Source organism: Gordionus sp. m RMFG-2023, chromosome 1 (genome assembly GCF_954871325.1).
Source record: "Gordionus sp. m RMFG-2023 chromosome 1, tfGorSpeb1-WG-v2, whole genome shotgun sequence".
NCBI lineage: Eukaryota > Metazoa > Nematomorpha > Gordioida > Chordodea > Parachordodidae > Gordionus > Gordionus sp. m RMFG-2023.
In genome coordinates this window covers 89,534,381-89,552,163 of record NC_088775.1, presented here as the reverse complement: position 1 = coordinate 89,552,163, position 17,783 = coordinate 89,534,381, and the positions used below count along the sequence as shown (strand labels likewise).

Below are 17,783 nucleotides of genomic sequence, written 5' to 3'. Positions count from 1 at the left end.
TTAATTTATATTAAATTTTTCAGTCAGGTAAATATACATTTCTGATAGTGAGTTTAGAAACTTGTGTTATTAGCAAGGAATATCTCTATGTTCATTATTATCATGAAAAAAAACTTTTCCAATTATTAATATTGACAATATGCTGCAGCTAGTTTCCAATTTAATCCACAAAATGTTGATAACTATATTCATCAAAAGTAGTATTTTAATATGTAAATTTCATACTTTGATTAGTGTCAAAAAGAAATTTATTATTTTGTAAATGAAAGGTATCATATTTTTATTTAAGAACATACATTTTTAGATAAATATTAGCATAAAATTTGTTTCATCATATTATAATGCCAATTATTTTACTATTAAATTTATATCAACTAAACAAATTTTAATTTAATAATTTTATTCAATTGTTTATATAATAATTGATAATATAATAGTAAATGACATATTTTTGTTTATTCCATCACAAGCAAGCACACCTAACAGCACTCCATCACATAAACTAGCATATCTAGAAAAACAATGATTATTAATTATATATTATAAGAACATTAGTTTAATCAGGACGAGAGGAAATCATACATTTTATATTCTGTTAAAAGATTTTCATCATTTTCATTTATATAAGATTTTTATTACCTCATCAATATGGTATCCGAAATTATTCTGATTTAAATATCAAGGGTGATAATCAAATTGGATGAATATAAACTCAAATATCATATCATTTTCTTATCAGCCATGGCAAATTATTGTGTTTATGGAATACCTTATTAATGAATAAAAAAATTTATTATTTTGAATTTTTATTTATTATAAGACACATTAAAATCTACACAATAATAAAATATAAATTTATTTTATCAGGATAAATTAATATTATTATAATTATTAGTAACAAAATAAATTATATAAATTTCTGTTTTATTTTACCATTGGCAGATTTCCATTCCAACAAAGCCTTACCCCGGTGATAGCTGAATGCGGGTTACAGCTCAAATAAGTACAAAATTGCATATTTAAAAAATTCAAGCCAACCTAATTTAGAAATAATAAAAATAATTTTATAAAATTTCAGTACGAGAGGAAATCATTCAAGACCTTTCAGATGAAAATACGTTTCATCAGTAAAAATTTATAAAATTTACTTTTGTCTAAAATGGTATCTCTCCACATTATTTTTGATAAAATGAAAAAAAAACACGGAAATAAATACTTTTCAACGAATGTTAGAATAATTATATCACATAAATCCTTAATACATGTTTATGCTAAACCATGACCTTTCTAGAAATATTGCAAATTGAAATAAATTTGATTCTTAAATTACAACGACTGTTTTATTTCAAAATATATTTCATTGGTCAAATATGACGACCTATTAAAATAGCTTTTGAAGGTTTGGATACCTGGAGAGAATATCTCTTAATTTTTAGAAAGATTTGGAGGCATTAGTGTCGCAAAGGAGAAGTGTAGATAGACACCTAAATTTATTTTAATTTAGAATTAAGGTAGTAAATCTCTCATTTTTATTTATTTAGAAGATTAAGGAAAATCAAGTATTAATTTCAAAGTGCTATATTACTAGAATGAGCAATTCTCAATTATTAAATCTTGTATAATATAATAACATATTCAGTTCTGTTGCATCACTAAAGGAGGAGCTAAAGTGCACATAAGCTCAAGCTCTTTGGTAAATTTGAAGAGCCCTTTTGAATAAAAAAAAATTTATACCTATATAAGTGTATTTTTTTATAAAAATTTGAACACACTGAGATTATAAAGGCCAGTAAAACCCCTGAAAATATTTAAAAGCTTATAACGTAGGATTTAAAAGATGCAAGTGAGATTGTTTCATATTCATGCTGTTAAATTTGCTATTAATTATGAAAATAATTATTTATTAAACTTTATAAATTTGTTGATATGGACTTATATAAAATAAGTTTCTCCAACACCATTTATCATAACAGACTTTTATTAATATCAAAACTGAAATTTAAATATACAATAATATAATACTACAATTACAAATATATTATTTTTCTAAAAGTATAAATGCATGTTTTCTTCAATTAATTTGGATTGAAAATACAATATCAAGTAAATTAACCTTAAATATATTAATTGAAATAACAAATAATGAAGTATTAATGATTAAATTAGATTTAAATATTAATTAGAATAATTGTAATAATAAGATATTTATTATCAAATAATGTTTATTTTGATATAACAAATATAATCTAGAATAGGTGAACATTTACTTTTATTTAACACTAAAACAATTAAAATCTTTGTTTATTATATTTATTTATTAGGATTATATTTTTGTTAGTAATTCGTATAAATTTCATGATAAAATTTATTTAATTGTAAAATAATTCGAATAAATAAAAAAATTTAAAATAAATTCCAAAAAGGTGAAGTAGAAAATTATAATAAAGGGGGCAAGAAATTATAATGACAAAAAAAAGTTGAAAAAAAATCAAATAAAGATAACGGAGAGATAAAAATGATTTAAAAATGAAAATAATTATTATAGGTAAAAAAAATGATTTAAAAAAATAAAATTAAGAATATATGACAAAAAAATCAAAGAAATTACCAAAAAAATAGCAAAAATCATTTTTAAAAAAATAGAAATAGTAATCGTCCTTTTTTGAATGGAAATTTTCTTTTTTTGATAGCTTTCAATTTTTTTTATGAAACTTTTTCTTTACAAAAAAGAATGAGAAAAAAAAATTAAAATTAGATGACAAAATAATGTCAAAAAAATGACACTTACGATGATATAAAATAAATGAAAATTTTCTTTTTTAAAAATTTTATCGACCTTTTTCTATTTTGAATTGAAACCCCTTTTAAGACTAACTTAATTTTAATATTTTGAACAAACTATTTCTTGTTCCATCGAACTTAGCCTTTTTGAATAGGATATCTCCGAACTTAATTTCGTTAAAGAGCCACTTTATTCACTCAAACTCAACCTAGTTGAATTTTTCGCGGTTTTGTTTTCTATTTCAGTTCGGGTTCAGTCTTTGATCTTCACTACCAAATAACTATATTTGATATTCTTAAATTCATTATATATTTAATGTAGGAATGTAACACTTTCGTAAATATATTTATTTAATTAGGAATATATTTATCATTCTTATAAGACCATGTTGGAAATCTCTCCAACTCTAAAACTCGTTTTCAATTAATCTATCGAATGAAGGAATTTATATAATAAAATTTAATTTAAATATTTACTTGAAGATAAATTACTAAATAAAATATTTATTATCTTTCTTTCCTCCGAGTCATTCAATGTAAATTATACTTACTAGATTCTTTAAAAAAAATTCGAACCTCATCGCCTAGAACGGGTTTGGTTTGTCTAGAACAAACCTCATTATAAAAAAAATTTTCATGAAACTTGCCCAGACCTTTGTGAAATAAACCATTTAATTATAAATAATAATTATTTTTTGTATAAAAAATTAACCATTTCTAACAAATCATCAACTCGAATGATTCATGAATATTACCAATTCATCCGGTATAATAGTTTAAAATTTTTTTTTCTTCTGCTCGTATAATGGTCCTCCAGGAAACTTTTAGAACATTTATCAATCAAGTAGCATTTATATATTTTTTAATCCACCCCAAAAATCAAAAAAAAATATGTAAGAAAATAAATACTAAATATTTTCCACCTGCCAAATTGGCCTCAAAGCTGTCGTTTACTTCTATAATATTCAAGGTGTGGGTCATATAATTTACTTAAATTTATTTTAATATTTCTTAAATATTTTTTTAAAATCTCGTTTTTATTTGAAAAATTATTTTGTCAAATTAAAGGCAAAATGCTGATAATTTATAATGTAATTAGAGACCTACAGAGGTGCCATTTGCACAGCTCGGCCCGGTTTTTTTGACTCGGCCCGGGTTGTGTAATTTCCGTACCGGCCCGGATTTAAAAAACAAACTTTTTTTTTAAAAAATATATTATATTTATTTTTAATTTTTATAGCTAATATTTGGCGATTTAAAATATTATGGTTTTAAAATATACGGCTCGGCCCGGGTAATTTTTTTAAAGAAAGTTTTCATGCCTGGCCCAGGTATTTGTGGGTCTCATATATATATAAAAATTTTTAAATATCGACACATTAATTTTAAATATCATTATGTCTCCGGATATATCATTAATTTATTACAAAAATAATGAATTATTATATGAATTAAATTACCCACTTACCTATAATAATCAATTTAGTTTGACTCTAGAAGGATGATATAATACGATTACACATGTTCGGTATATAAGAATGAGAAAACATTAATCGTTTCAGGGGTTCCTATAATTCCGGTTTCAATTGCTTTTCCAATTAAATTTATTATTTCGTTTTCGAATATTTATTTTTTCTTAATTGTTTCTTGAAATTAAACGAAAAAACAAATGTTCTAGAACAATTCAGTTATACCAGTGTAAGATTTATATGGGTAGGGAAGGATGAGAAGCACATGCATGTGTAATCTTAAATAAGAAATTTAAAAAGTATCGTATAATAATATTACAAAAGATTCACTTATAAAATATATTGGAAAACATCTGTTCTACAAAATGGCGAAATTTTTTTTTATAGTTTCCTCATACATCGTGTTATTCTTGTAAACCTTAAATCATTTTTTAAGCGTGTTTTTTTTTAAAAAAATTTTTTTTTAATCTGATTTTAACCGATGAATTCTAGCATGTTTAGAAAAAATTCACTCCAAAAATGAAGGGTAAAATTCTGTGAATATTTATTTATAGGACTATTCTAAACATGCAGGAATGTATTTCCGGTTAAAATCAGATTTTTTAATTAAAAAAAATAAGCATAAAAAAATGACGAAAAAACATTGGCCAATATTAAGAACATGTAAATTTATAAATATAAACCCGGCATATGAACGAATAGAAGAGGGTGAAGACCCGTCAGAAGGGGGTACGAGGCGATATAAACAATGAGAAGGGCTAAATGATGGGGTCACCGTTGCCCTCTGCAACTATATTAGTAAAAAAATCCCTCCCCTCTCATTATCCATTATTGTGGATCCTAGTGTTGTTAAACGGTATTTTTAAAAAAACGTCTAATAATGCGCACAAATTGAGCGTTTACGTTTTGCCGTAATTTTTAAATAAAAAAACCGTCGATTCAAAATTTGAAATAAGTTCTAAAAAAAAAGAAGGATTTGTCTTTGAAAATTATATTATCGTCTGCGTTCTTATTTCTTTAATTTCTATTCTAAATATTTCTTTGGATTATAAGCAAGTTATATTACATTTTTATATATAGTATTACAAAGCGAAGAATAAAAAAAAATGTAATGAAAAAGCAAACCTATTTGCGTTTTGTTCGCACTATAACTCAATATTTTTTAGCCAGAAAAATATTGACTGAAGCCTCGATGTTTCGCTGATAGATGTCCAAATCTTTGCGCCATGTAAGAGGCAAAATTTTCATGCTTCCGTAATGTTTTTCCCGATAAAATATTGAGTTAGCCGTTTTAAAAAAACCGGCCTCAAATCCAGTCATCTTAACAAAAGTGGTTGATCGAACATGACCGCAGTACTCATTTGGGGAGGGGGAGGGGGGGGGTAAGGGGAGTGCAAGATAATTTTTTTTTTATTAGCTCAAAAGGATCTTTATGAAAAATGAATTTTTTATGTAGAGAGGGGGGGGGGTGGAGTGGGAATATCATCTACACCCCTGATTACTTTAAATGTGCTAATTTTTCTCAGTCTTAATTTTCACGATTATATTGTTCGAATATAATATGTTGAAGTATTATACTATATACATTTTCAACCATCCGCCTTCTTTAACCTCGAAGACGTGGAGTGATGAGAATCAATTATTCTCCTTATTTAGTTTTCATTAAATATTCATATGGACATAATATTAGAAGGATTTATATTAGAATGATATTTTTACAAGACACTAGTATTAATTAGGGATTTTTTTTTAAAAAACTGTTTTTTTTTTGTTGGAAAAAAAACAAACATCGTTTATTAAAAAAAAAAATTTATCGTTGCAATATTAAATATAAGCCTTCATTCTTTGCTATCGCTGTCGCTATCAATTAAAAATACCCATATTAGAGCATTTACACTACAAACAAGACTTGAGTTGTCTTATTTTATTTCACGAATTTATAAAAAGGCATTTTTTTTTAAAAAAAAATGTACCTATCCCAATGACATACAATATGATAGCTATACTGACGATACATTCATTAAAAGTGTACATCAGTGAAAACAGCTGGGGACTCCATTTTTATTACCCATATCATTATTAAAAATTTTAAACGAGAGGCCAATTTATTCCTATGTCTGGCATAAACTTTATTATAGAAATGCCTGGTTTATCGAGATAATAAGGAAGCAAGTTTTATCAATTTAATGGTAGTTTTCAACATGAGAATAATTACTATATGGGTTGCCAAAATATCGGATCCAGCTGTTTTGCATTCAACGACACTTTAAAATGCAAATGGCAAATCCAGCTGTTTTGCATTATTATGAATGCATCCTAAGTCTAGGTAGGTCTATACCCCAACATAACTGCACGCGAAGACAAAGGCCCGAAAATAGGTAAAATAAATAATTTAACAAGTTGGATTGATTATTAATATTTATTGATTTTTCCTTAATTAATTAATTATATAAATATTACTTAGTTATCTTCATTATTATTTTTTCATTAAATGATAAATAATTTGTATAAAATTTATAAAAATATCTTCTCTAATTGAAATTTAAAAATTTTTTTGCAAGTTTAAAATATATATAATTTAAAAATTTTAATATATTTTTTTTTATATAAAATGTATTATCACCTACATTTATTTCCCATATTTTTTTTTTATAATTAAAACTCATTTTCCAATTAACTAAGCTAATTTTTTTTTATTATTTTATATTTTGCTTTCTTTTCTTATTTTCCAAGTGGGTTATTTATTACTTGTACTTTATATTATATATTTTTTTATATTCCTAAAGTCAATATTGAGTGAAAGTTAGATCCGAAGAAAAGTAAAAAATAAAGTAGAAAGAAAAAAAATTTTCTCGTGATAATGGGATAAATATAAAAAAGTTTAACTAAATAACGGAAATATATGATTTTGATGAGAGAAGTTTAAAAAATATATAAAAATTAATAAATATATAAAATAATTAAACGAAGATTTATTAATTAAAAAATACATTTTATTTTATTTTTTTTAAAAAAAGTTTCATTTTTTAAACTTTTTGAAAATTTAAATCAATTTTTTTTTTTTGTAATAAAAATATAAAAATAAATTAAAAAAAAAATTCAAATATATTCCCAAGAGTAAAATAAGAAGAAATATAAAATATTAATAATAAGATGTCACGTTCGTTTACTATTTCGGCAGCGGCAATCATATTTCTAATAATGGTAAAAATTCTAATTTTTTTTAAAAAAATTTAAATCATGGAAATTTGATCGAAATCCTTTCTTTCGTTCTTTCTTTCTTTCTTTCTTTCTTTCTTTCTTTCTTTCTTTCTTTCTTTCTTTTCTTTCTTTCTTTCTTTCTTTCTTTCTTTCTTTTTCTTTCTTTCTTTCTTTCTTTCTTTCTTTCTTTCTTTCTTTCTTTCTTTCTTTCTTTCTTTCTTTCTTTCTTTCTTACTTTCTTTCTTAATGATTTTAATTTATAGTTCGCGCTTTTTAAATTTAATTTAAAAATAAATTTGATTTTGCCAGAATCGTATTTAATCCTAGAAAAGCGTATAGATGGTATATAACTTCGACGACCCAGCCCAAAGTCCGAAAGCCCTACAGGGCAAAAAAGATTTTTGGGCAGGGCCGGATAAATTTTTGTTAGAAAAATATTTTTTCGGGCCTGGTCGGGCTGAAATTTTGAAAATGTTTTTTTTTAAAGCTGATAATTAAAACAGAATTATGCGATTTCCCCTTCATTTAAAAATGATGATAGCTGTCAATTTGAACAAAATTTATTTTACGGGCAAAGGGCTATGACGATCTCTAATACTTATTCTCTATGAGATTACTAGCAATTTTGCCCATAAAATTTTGAAATTTAATTTTGAGTTTAAATTTTTTTTCTTCTTTTCTATAAATCTTTTTATCTATGAATATATTAATTTTAAAATAACTCGACGAAATTGCCTGACGTGATGGAATACGATCAAAGCCAAAATGAGGTTTCTCGCAAAACTCCTAAATCCATTACTAACAATTTAGGAATATTTATTTATCAGAAGTTCCTGCCATTGGCCTATAGTTGTTGTAGCGGCTCAATTTTGGGTAAACCCGTTACTTCAGCCAAAAATATTACGCAAACCCTGGAGATTTTACGCGTAGATACCAATAGGAGGTTTGGGAATCTATTAACGGAATCTCGAGGATTGCCTTATTTTCTTGGCTGAAATCAGAGACCCGCATATGTACCCTCTGCACAGCCCAGCCCGGATTGCAAAAAATTTTATTGGGTTTTATATTTTCAGGCCCGGTCCGGATTTTTTTTTAAATTATGTTATATTCATTTTTGATTATTATAGCTAATTTTGAAATATTTGGTTTTAACCAGGACCGTGTCGGGTTTAGGGTCGGGCCCGCAGGTCTCTGGCTAAAATATTGAGTTAAATCGAGAGCCTTTTAACAACACTATTGCCGTAGGTCATTTCCAATGAAATACGCGCGAAATCAAATGTTCCATCTCTTTTATCAAAAAAATATTTAAAAAAAAAGGCAATAAAACAGATATTGGCTCGTTACAGATTTCACAATTACTTAAATAATATTTACTACAACGACAATATGGATTATTCCGTAAATTATCCCATATCGGATATATACGAATTTTACAAAGGGTGGGATCAGTACTACCAACCCCCGAAATCGAAGGTGACAGACATCCCGGATGTACCGGAACCGTACTACAACTTCGATGACCAGTTCATAACACCGGGTAATTAACGAGTTCATTTTATAGCATTTTAAACTTTATTACGATATGTGTTGTGTGTGTATATGTTTTTTTTCCCAAACCAGAATGAGCTATTTATTAAAAAGGGGGCTGATTGGAGCGGGGTTGCAAGAAACTTTTATTATGCATATTATATAGATATTTCTTTTCCACGGAGTGATAATATTATGATTAATATTTTAATGTCATTCATTAATATGTTAATCTAGTTTAAAACTGTGATTCTTCTTTTTTTTTTTGAATTATCAGCTCATTATAATTTTTCAAAAATTATGTATAAGTTTTTCATATCAGGATAAGGGGCGGAAAATTTTCGGGAATTTTAATTGCAGTAACTTTTCCATTGAAATTTTGAGATCAAACGAGAATTTATGGGAGTAAATGGGAATTTACGTAAATTTATGGTGAAGTGATTTTGTTTAAATTTTTATAACTATATTTTTTATTAATATCAGGTAATAACATATAAATAATGAAGGCAAATTATGAGTATAATAAGATTATACATTAAAAGTTTAGTATAAAAAAAATATACTATCAAAACTCAATACCACCAGTACTATCATTAACTCTTTCAACAATATTACCACCTGAATCTCTGATATTTTCCAAAATTCTATTTTTTCAAGATTGAGTTTCTAATAAGGACAATTGCTTATTTTTTAAGTAAAGGTAATGCTGAATCGATTACCAACATTTCTACCTTTTTATTTTCTAAGAAAGAATGAATGAATGAAAGAAAAAAAAAGAATGAAAGAATGAATGAATGAAAGAATTTTAAAAAAAATTAAATTTAATTATACTTTTTTTGAAAGGGGAGGATACATCCTATTATAAGTTTGAAAATGACAATTATTCACAAAAAAAGATTGTAGATTATGCGCCAATAGTTTTGCCATTCCAAATTCCATTTGCGGGGTCAAGGGTGGAATCCAATGCCCAACCGGGTTCTTCTGTGATAAGAGGGAAACCAAATATGCTTACGATGAATATGGATGCTGTTGTCCACTCCCATTCAAACGTTATTTATTTTATTTTATATATATATTTTTTTACAAAACCCAGACCGGGACACCAAGAATCTTCTTTTTAACTCCTTAGTATTATAAGAGAGAGCCGGGGCTAATCGGCTCAAGGGGCTTGTCGGTCCAGCGGATTTTGTTTTAAAACTGGTAACTGCAATTTATATATTAAAATCTCGTTTTCTAAAATAAGAATGTTATGATGTTTCATATTTGGGGTATAATATATAATGATTTAGCTATTTAAATTTTTTTTTTAAATTTGTTTATGACATGTTTTTGACATGAAAATTTATTTTATTAGTTTTATATTTTTAACACTAAATATTTATTTCATTCATATCATTTTTCATCAACAATAATATCAAATTAAGAAATTTAAAAGCAAAAAGTATGAATGAATGTATTCACAATTTCTTTTTTCGCAGGATTCTCTTGGTTTTCCTCCTTTACTAAACGTCACCTCATATATTACTATATATATATATATATATGACAATTTAGATTTTATTTTAAAAAAAATTTAAATTTTAAAAATGACAAAATGGACAATATATGTAAGTTAAAACACTAATTTTAATATTTAGGAAAGTTTCGGATTGATATGTAAAGACATAAATATAATGTTAAGGAAAAATTTTCACCATAAAGGATTATGAAGAAACAATAAAATTATATGAAAATGATATGTAATCAAGAAAAGTTTATTATAGGTTAAAATATAATATTTTTTGTAAATTTAATATATAAAATGATAATTATTATATAAATTTATCACTAATTTTTTTTATAATACTTTTCAATTTAATATAATATCATACCTAAATAAATATCTTGCAAACTAAAATCTTCATATATAAAAATATATATGTATTGTCATTAACATATTTTTAGATAAAATTCAAATTATTATAATTATATTTAATCAATCAGATATGAACACCTATTTACCATATATAAATATTGGCCTGATAATAGGATCAATTATTTTAAATAAATTATATATAGGAAACAAAGATTTACATATATATTATATATATATATCTATTGTAATTAACAATATAATATAATTTAAATAATATTTATTATATATTTAAATATAGATAAATAATGAAGATATAAAATAGCTGACACTATGCCCATGAATAGGTCAAGATAATAAACAAAAAATATTTGATGATGAAGAGGAAAATAAAATAAGTAAAACTTTTTATGGTTTATCTGTTAAAATAGCCCAGCTTTTTTTACCTCATCCCCATTCATGTAGCAGCTTCTATTAAAACAGCAGAATAAAAATATCAAAAAAAAAAACCACATTGTTAAAATGAATTATAAAAGATGTTTGTATTATATGTAAGGACTAAATTTTCATAATTTTGAAGATTAGTTTCAATGCAGAGTATGTATGGGTTGGGCTCCATAGGTTCCTGTGCAGTCAAAATATTTGTTATAATTGTAAATAATATTATATCTATAAAGCATAGAGAAAACGTAAAAGAGGAAGACCAAAACTTTAATGGGTCCATAAAGTTTGAGCCAATATGAAGAAGTATAAATTAGATAAAAGAGATAGCCTGAATAACATAAAGTGGAGATTGAAGGAGCTTACCACCAGAAAAGGTGAAAGTTAAAGAGAAGAAAAAAAAGAAAAGAAGAAACATATATAAAAATTTGAAGAAAATTTTTCTTGTGCGTCTCATAAGAAGCCTAAATAAACCATTTGATTCACTAGCCCCATCGATGATCCAACTAACTACGGGTTTTGGGGTCTATTAGGTTCAAAAAATCATTTTTTACTAAACCTTTTTTTTGGAGAAAATATTAAATATTTTAAAAAATATAACAGCGTATATTTTATAGGTAAATGTTTAAGATGTCGATTGGTATTTAGCGAGATCTTATACGATTATTATTTTTGGAGGTATGATGATTTTGACAAAAATGGCGCCGACTAGCCTTGTTCTCCTCTCTACAATGTTTTTTTTGTAATAAACATTAAATCCTCAAGGATCTCAAGAATTATAGAGTTATATATAGTATATCTTGTTTTTTTTATTCATTCTTATAAATCTTATAACATATATATTTGTTTATTTTTTAAAAAACAGGCGAATTTTTAACTACCCCGGTCTCAACTTTCCCACCTTTAACGAATCCTCCCACTACAATTTCGACGATGTCAACCGCCAGTATATTGCCACCGGCGACCTTAGCGGTCAACATTGTTGGAACGGAGACTTGCCCGTTCCCTCAAACCGCGGTACCCGGATGTTCTCCCTGCACGAACATTATTGCCTGCGCGGATGGCGCCATAGCCGTGACCTGTACCGTACGAAATTGCTTCAACGTGTGCGAAGGGGAGTTTGCTAACGCTGTCACCGGTAGATTGACAACTTGCATCAAACCCTAAATCAATCATTTTTTTTTCTAATATATACACGAATTCCCAAACTTATTATAAAACATTGATCTATGATTTTTAATTATCCTTTTTTTTCGGACATGCGCAATTAGCATTGAACTATCTGTTGTTTTAAACATATACTATGTAACTTAGAACAAAACTTTATAATAAATAGCATTAATTGTCGCCATTTTAACTATGGATAAAATTTATCCCCATTTTGTTATTTTTTTCTTCCTTCTTCTTCGATATTACTTATATTTTTTATACCATTTTTTTTATCATATGTTATATTTTTGTCATCCATTTATACACTCATGTTTTATCTTTATAGTGTTATTGAGATTCCATCAATAGAAATTCATCTTAAAATCATTATTATAAAATCTTTGTGGGGATTATATTTATGAGCGGCTGTTTTTTAATATGCAAAATCTATTTCCGTTTTGTTCGCTTATTTGCAACTATATTATTAAAAAAAATAAAAAAAATATAATGTTTAAAATGCATGATTAAATGATATTGAGGAGAAAAAAGGGAGATATATGAAGATTAATTATTATTTTGAATATGACTATCGATGAATTGAATTTAAAAAAATATCTACACTTCAATCAGATGATTTTAAATAATGAGAATGTAAACAGAACCAATTCTTGGGATATTATGAATTGTAGAAATTAGAAAACACCGCTCTCCCTACTGGTTCCTTATATCTTTGAGATGAGACCTAGGATTTAAAGAAATAGAAAGGAGAGTTTTAATGGAATTAAGGATTTTGAAATGAGAAAAAAGGGAAGTGAAAATATGACTTCACTCAGCATGAATGGTGTGAATAGATAGTAAAAAGATGGAGAAAAAAAATGCTGAACATCTGCTTGAAATGGAGATCAGAGTAAATAAAAATTATAAGAAGAAGTGTTAATGATTTGATAAAGATGAGCTGATTATGGTAACCTTTAGACCCAGGGGTAGTACTTTTGATTTAAAATTGTCCAATAAAACTGAAAATAATTTTTTTTGCCTAAATGAAATATAAACATATATATATATATATGAAAAGAATGTGTAAAGTTATCAATTAGAGAGATAATTTTTAAGGTATTTTCCGGGTGTCAATCATCATATGTATATCTCTTTGGACGTTTTGTTTGATGCCTACCTTCTTTTAAATATGACGTAAACTTCCATATCAGGTCAATTCAGCGAAACTTTTATCTCGAAGGAATTTTATGGCTAAATTAAGATGGCGAAACCAATTCTAACGAATTTTTTTCCCTCGAAACATTTAAAACGAAAACAATAATTCGAACCAATTGTTACGAATTTATTTCGTCTAAACCTTATTAACAGTGAATAATTTATAGCGAAACTTTTATCGCTAACCCTTTATTTCGAAATTTTCCGCCTCGAATGTGTTTGTGCGAAGTCATTATAACGAATGGCATTACCAGGAAAAAAAAATTAATATATCGCGAATACATGTATTTTAAGAAAAACAATATATTCAATATTAATATACCTATAATAAGTTCCTTAAATCATAAACGCGAAATGTTTTATGGATATTTTGTCACTTATTTATTAGTTTAAGCATTTGTCTGATGTGTAAAAATCGTCTCTTCTCATTCATGGTTGTAAGTACTTAGGCGGTGTGTTGTCAAATTGGTTAAATGTATATTTTATTTTATGATAATATTTTTTTTAGTTGTCGAATATAGTGGGTTTAGTCATTATGGCAAGTTATCACTTTTTGATCCTTCAATAATATCTATTTTATTTGTTTTAAAATTTGAAAAAAATTTATTTATTAATGTTAATATAAAATAAAAAAATTAATGAATCTTAAATGTAACTATAATATTCTTTTTTTTTATCATCAAATAATTGAGCGCCATCTATTATATAATTAATTATTTATAATCTTTATTTGAGTCATTTATCATTATATAATTAGAATTGTAAAGTAACGTCGTTTACTGATGGCGTTGCTTTTTTTTGACGAAAAGGAATGTCATTAGTTACTTGTTTCAAAAAATAAGGTATAAGATGTAACGCGTTTCTTGTTTTTAAGTAACGGTGACTCAAAATGTTACTTATAACTTTTTCTTAAAAAATGGAAAAAATAAATTTTATTTTTTTAAAAAAATTTTATAAATAATTTTAGCCGAGTTTTTCATTTCATTTCAGATCTGCCATCAAAATTCTTTATTTTAATGGGATCCTTGCAGAACTCTGGAAGATAGATGTTGATCTAAGTTTTAGTCTACTGCTTCCCCTTTTTAATGAGATATGGAATATTGGCAACTTCCCAGAAGAATAGATGACCTCGATAATACTGAATTTTACCAAAAATAAGAACCCAACTAGCCTGAAGGACTACAGAGGTATTGCACTGATCCCGGTTGCCCTAAAAATGTTCACGTATATTATAGCAGTCAGGATCAGACTAATCATCGATAGGAACCTCTCAAACGTCATCACATCGTATAGGAAGGGTAGAAACACGACGGAACTAACCATGGCACTTAAGTTTAATCTGAAGAAAGCTAAATGCATAAGTTCCCTACATTTGCCTTAGAATGATTTATGTTAAGCCCTTGACTCCATTATACAGCATAATCACCTATGTTATTGTAATAATTAATGATATTCTGAATAAATCCTTCAAACAAGAATATGCTCTTAACCCTCGCTATCTGGATCAACAACGCGATAATAACATAGACAACTATCTGAATTTTCTATGCTATGCCGATGATGTATGCATATTAGCGATCTGTGAGTATAAACTAAGAAATCTACTGTCATTGTTTATTAATAATTGCTATGAATACAGATTAAAACTAAAACTAGTTTAATCGCGTCCAATACATTTGCATCTAACACAGACCCCTTTAACTTTAATGATAATATGGTAGAAACGGTTTCAGATTTTAAATACCTAGGAACCAGGATAATGTCATTAGGCACCACAATATTGGATACGAAGTCGAGGACAAACAAAGCCATATCCCGATAACATCAGCTGACGAAATTATGGTAGTCCAACCAGATATTAATGAACCAAAAGATTAGACTCTTCAAATCCATAATTCTACCCATCTTAACATACGGATTAGAGACGTGGCAGGACACCAAAAGCAATATTAACATATCCCAGACCTTTGTAAACAAATGTCTAAGAAGTATTACTAAATCATACTACCCATAAAACTAAATTCCCTGGTATAGGTGCGACATCCTACCTATCAATCGACTCATTCCTTTGAGGAGATTAGAATTACTTGGTCATTGCTTAAGACATTCACAAAAAAATATGATATTTTGATCCATGAAGTGGACTCCAGATTACCAGAGGCAGATAACTCCCAAATTCTACTGGCTAGCAAAATGTCTGAAGGACATCGACTTGATAAATTTTCCTTTTAAGATTTTTTGGCACTCAGCAAGAACCAAAAACATTTATAGAAACATCTACAATGCATGCCTCAACAAGATCTAAACTAGAGCAGAAATCGTTAGGTATTAGACTAATCTGGCATCGGCTTATTTCCAATCCTCTTCTCCCGGGTTGAATGACATTATATGTTTCAAGGTTATATTGGAATTATGGATAGAATGAAATAATATGTGATAATAATTTTTTGTTGATGTTATTTACTCCCCCCCCCCTCCTTATAACTACTTCCTTGTCTTTTTCCTTTCTCTACTAGTTGAACGATATTGACGAAAGCAATGATAATCACAGAACCGTGAATATTTGATAACGATTCCCGTTCGCTATAATAAAGATAATGTGATAAATATAATGAGGATCCCGAGCATCGCTTGCTTAGTAAAAACAAGGATTTATGGGGACACACGATATTGACTTTAGTGAATGACAAAATTAATGAAGGTTAAAAGAGGAAGAAAACAGAAAAAATAAACAAAACGATATTAGGCTCTTTAGGATAATGGGTTTCAAGGATCGAGGTTACAATTACAGGGAAGTTAATGCCTCTGGAATACGACACGCTGTATAGACATAGCGTTATCTTCCATTACAAATAGTATACTTAATTTCTTCAGGTGAAGATTATTTAACTCTACCCTCCAAGAAAGGTCTGAAACATTTTTTTTACATACATAAGAAGATTAAGGCAATATTTTTCTGGTAAAAATAATTGAAAAGTTTCAAAGAAGATTGAATTTGACATATTAATTTTATAATATGCTTAAATTATAATTAAAAAAATTTTTTTTTTTAAAACACAATATTTTCTTATCATGAGAAATTTGTAAGTTTATATACAAGCATAATTATTAATTATATTTTAGCCCATGGATCTTGTTGTGGTGATCAGGGGATTATGCTTTGATGGTTTGCTTAGATATGATTACGAATAATTTATGTTGTGGATTATTCTAATTTTTTTTTTAATTTATAATTTTAGTTTTATATTTTGAATAATTTGGATGAATATTTAAATGTTGATAAAAAGATTATAATATATAATGTTCGTTTCGTATATAAAGGAACATTATTAGACTTTCCTATTTTGAGGGGAAAGAATATTTTTTATTATTTTTACTTTTTGTTGCTTTAGTATATTTTTTATTCTTTTTTTAATGTTTTATTATTTTTAAATTATGTTGATCATGTAATAAAGTGATAGTATTTATATCTATTCTGTTTATTATTTTTCATATCTTTCCATTTCAATATATTCTTCAATTGTTACCTCAATTTTGGTTACAAAGATCTGATTTAACTTTCAAATATAATTTAATCTCATATATTAAACTATAAATGCTTTGGAAATATAGATATTTTTTACAGACATTGATTTTTATAAGATGTTTAATGTTAGTAGATAATAATGATAGACATGGCATTGCCTTTCTTGATTTCATAAATTATTATCGAGCTATAGGATTTTCAATGCTTAATAATTTACATCTAGAGAGAGTCACTCTAAATATTTGGCATAGTGAGAGACGATTCATATGAGATTATTCAGGGTGTTTCATTCCACGTTAAATATGGATCGTATCAACTTACTCAAAATAAATTAATTAAAAATTTTTTTTTTAATTTATAGGTCAAAAATTAAATATCCTATAAGACCTAAATCAAACTTTTTTTTCAAAAAAAAATCAATGGGAAATTTATATGTTTTTTAAATATTTTCCTTTAGAGCCCATCATACACACACTAACAAAACATCTTGACCCCTTACTCCTATAGGCAATTGATCTATGGAAGTCCTTTTCATTAGTCGGTCCTCCATGGTCGGCACTAGAGAAGGATTAGGATAAACCTCTAGTTGGCAACTCCGTTGCATACCTTAAAGAACTACGTCACG

At 26.7% G+C, this 17,783-nt stretch overlaps 1 long non-coding RNA gene across 3 annotated transcripts; it reads right to left on the bottom strand.

Moving 5' to 3' along the window:
* Nucleotides 1-303: 303 nt before the first annotated feature.
* On the bottom strand, nucleotides 304-1,240 carry LOC135922096 (uncharacterized). Of its 3 annotated transcripts, none has more exons than XR_010570735.1 (5): nucleotides 1,082-1,215; nucleotides 934-1,038; nucleotides 640-769; nucleotides 551-592; nucleotides 304-511 (listed from the first exon to the last, which is right to left on the bottom strand). It is a non-coding gene; the product is annotated as an uncharacterized LOC135922096 (long non-coding RNA). The 3 variants fall into 3 exon arrangements; XR_010570734.1 differs by lacking the exon at nucleotides 551-592 and having other exon boundaries at nucleotides 308-511; nucleotides 1,082-1,101; nucleotides 1,149-1,240; XR_010570733.1 differs by lacking the exon at nucleotides 551-592 and having other exon boundaries at nucleotides 308-511.
* Between the last annotated feature and the right edge of the window lie 16,543 nt (nucleotides 1,241-17,783).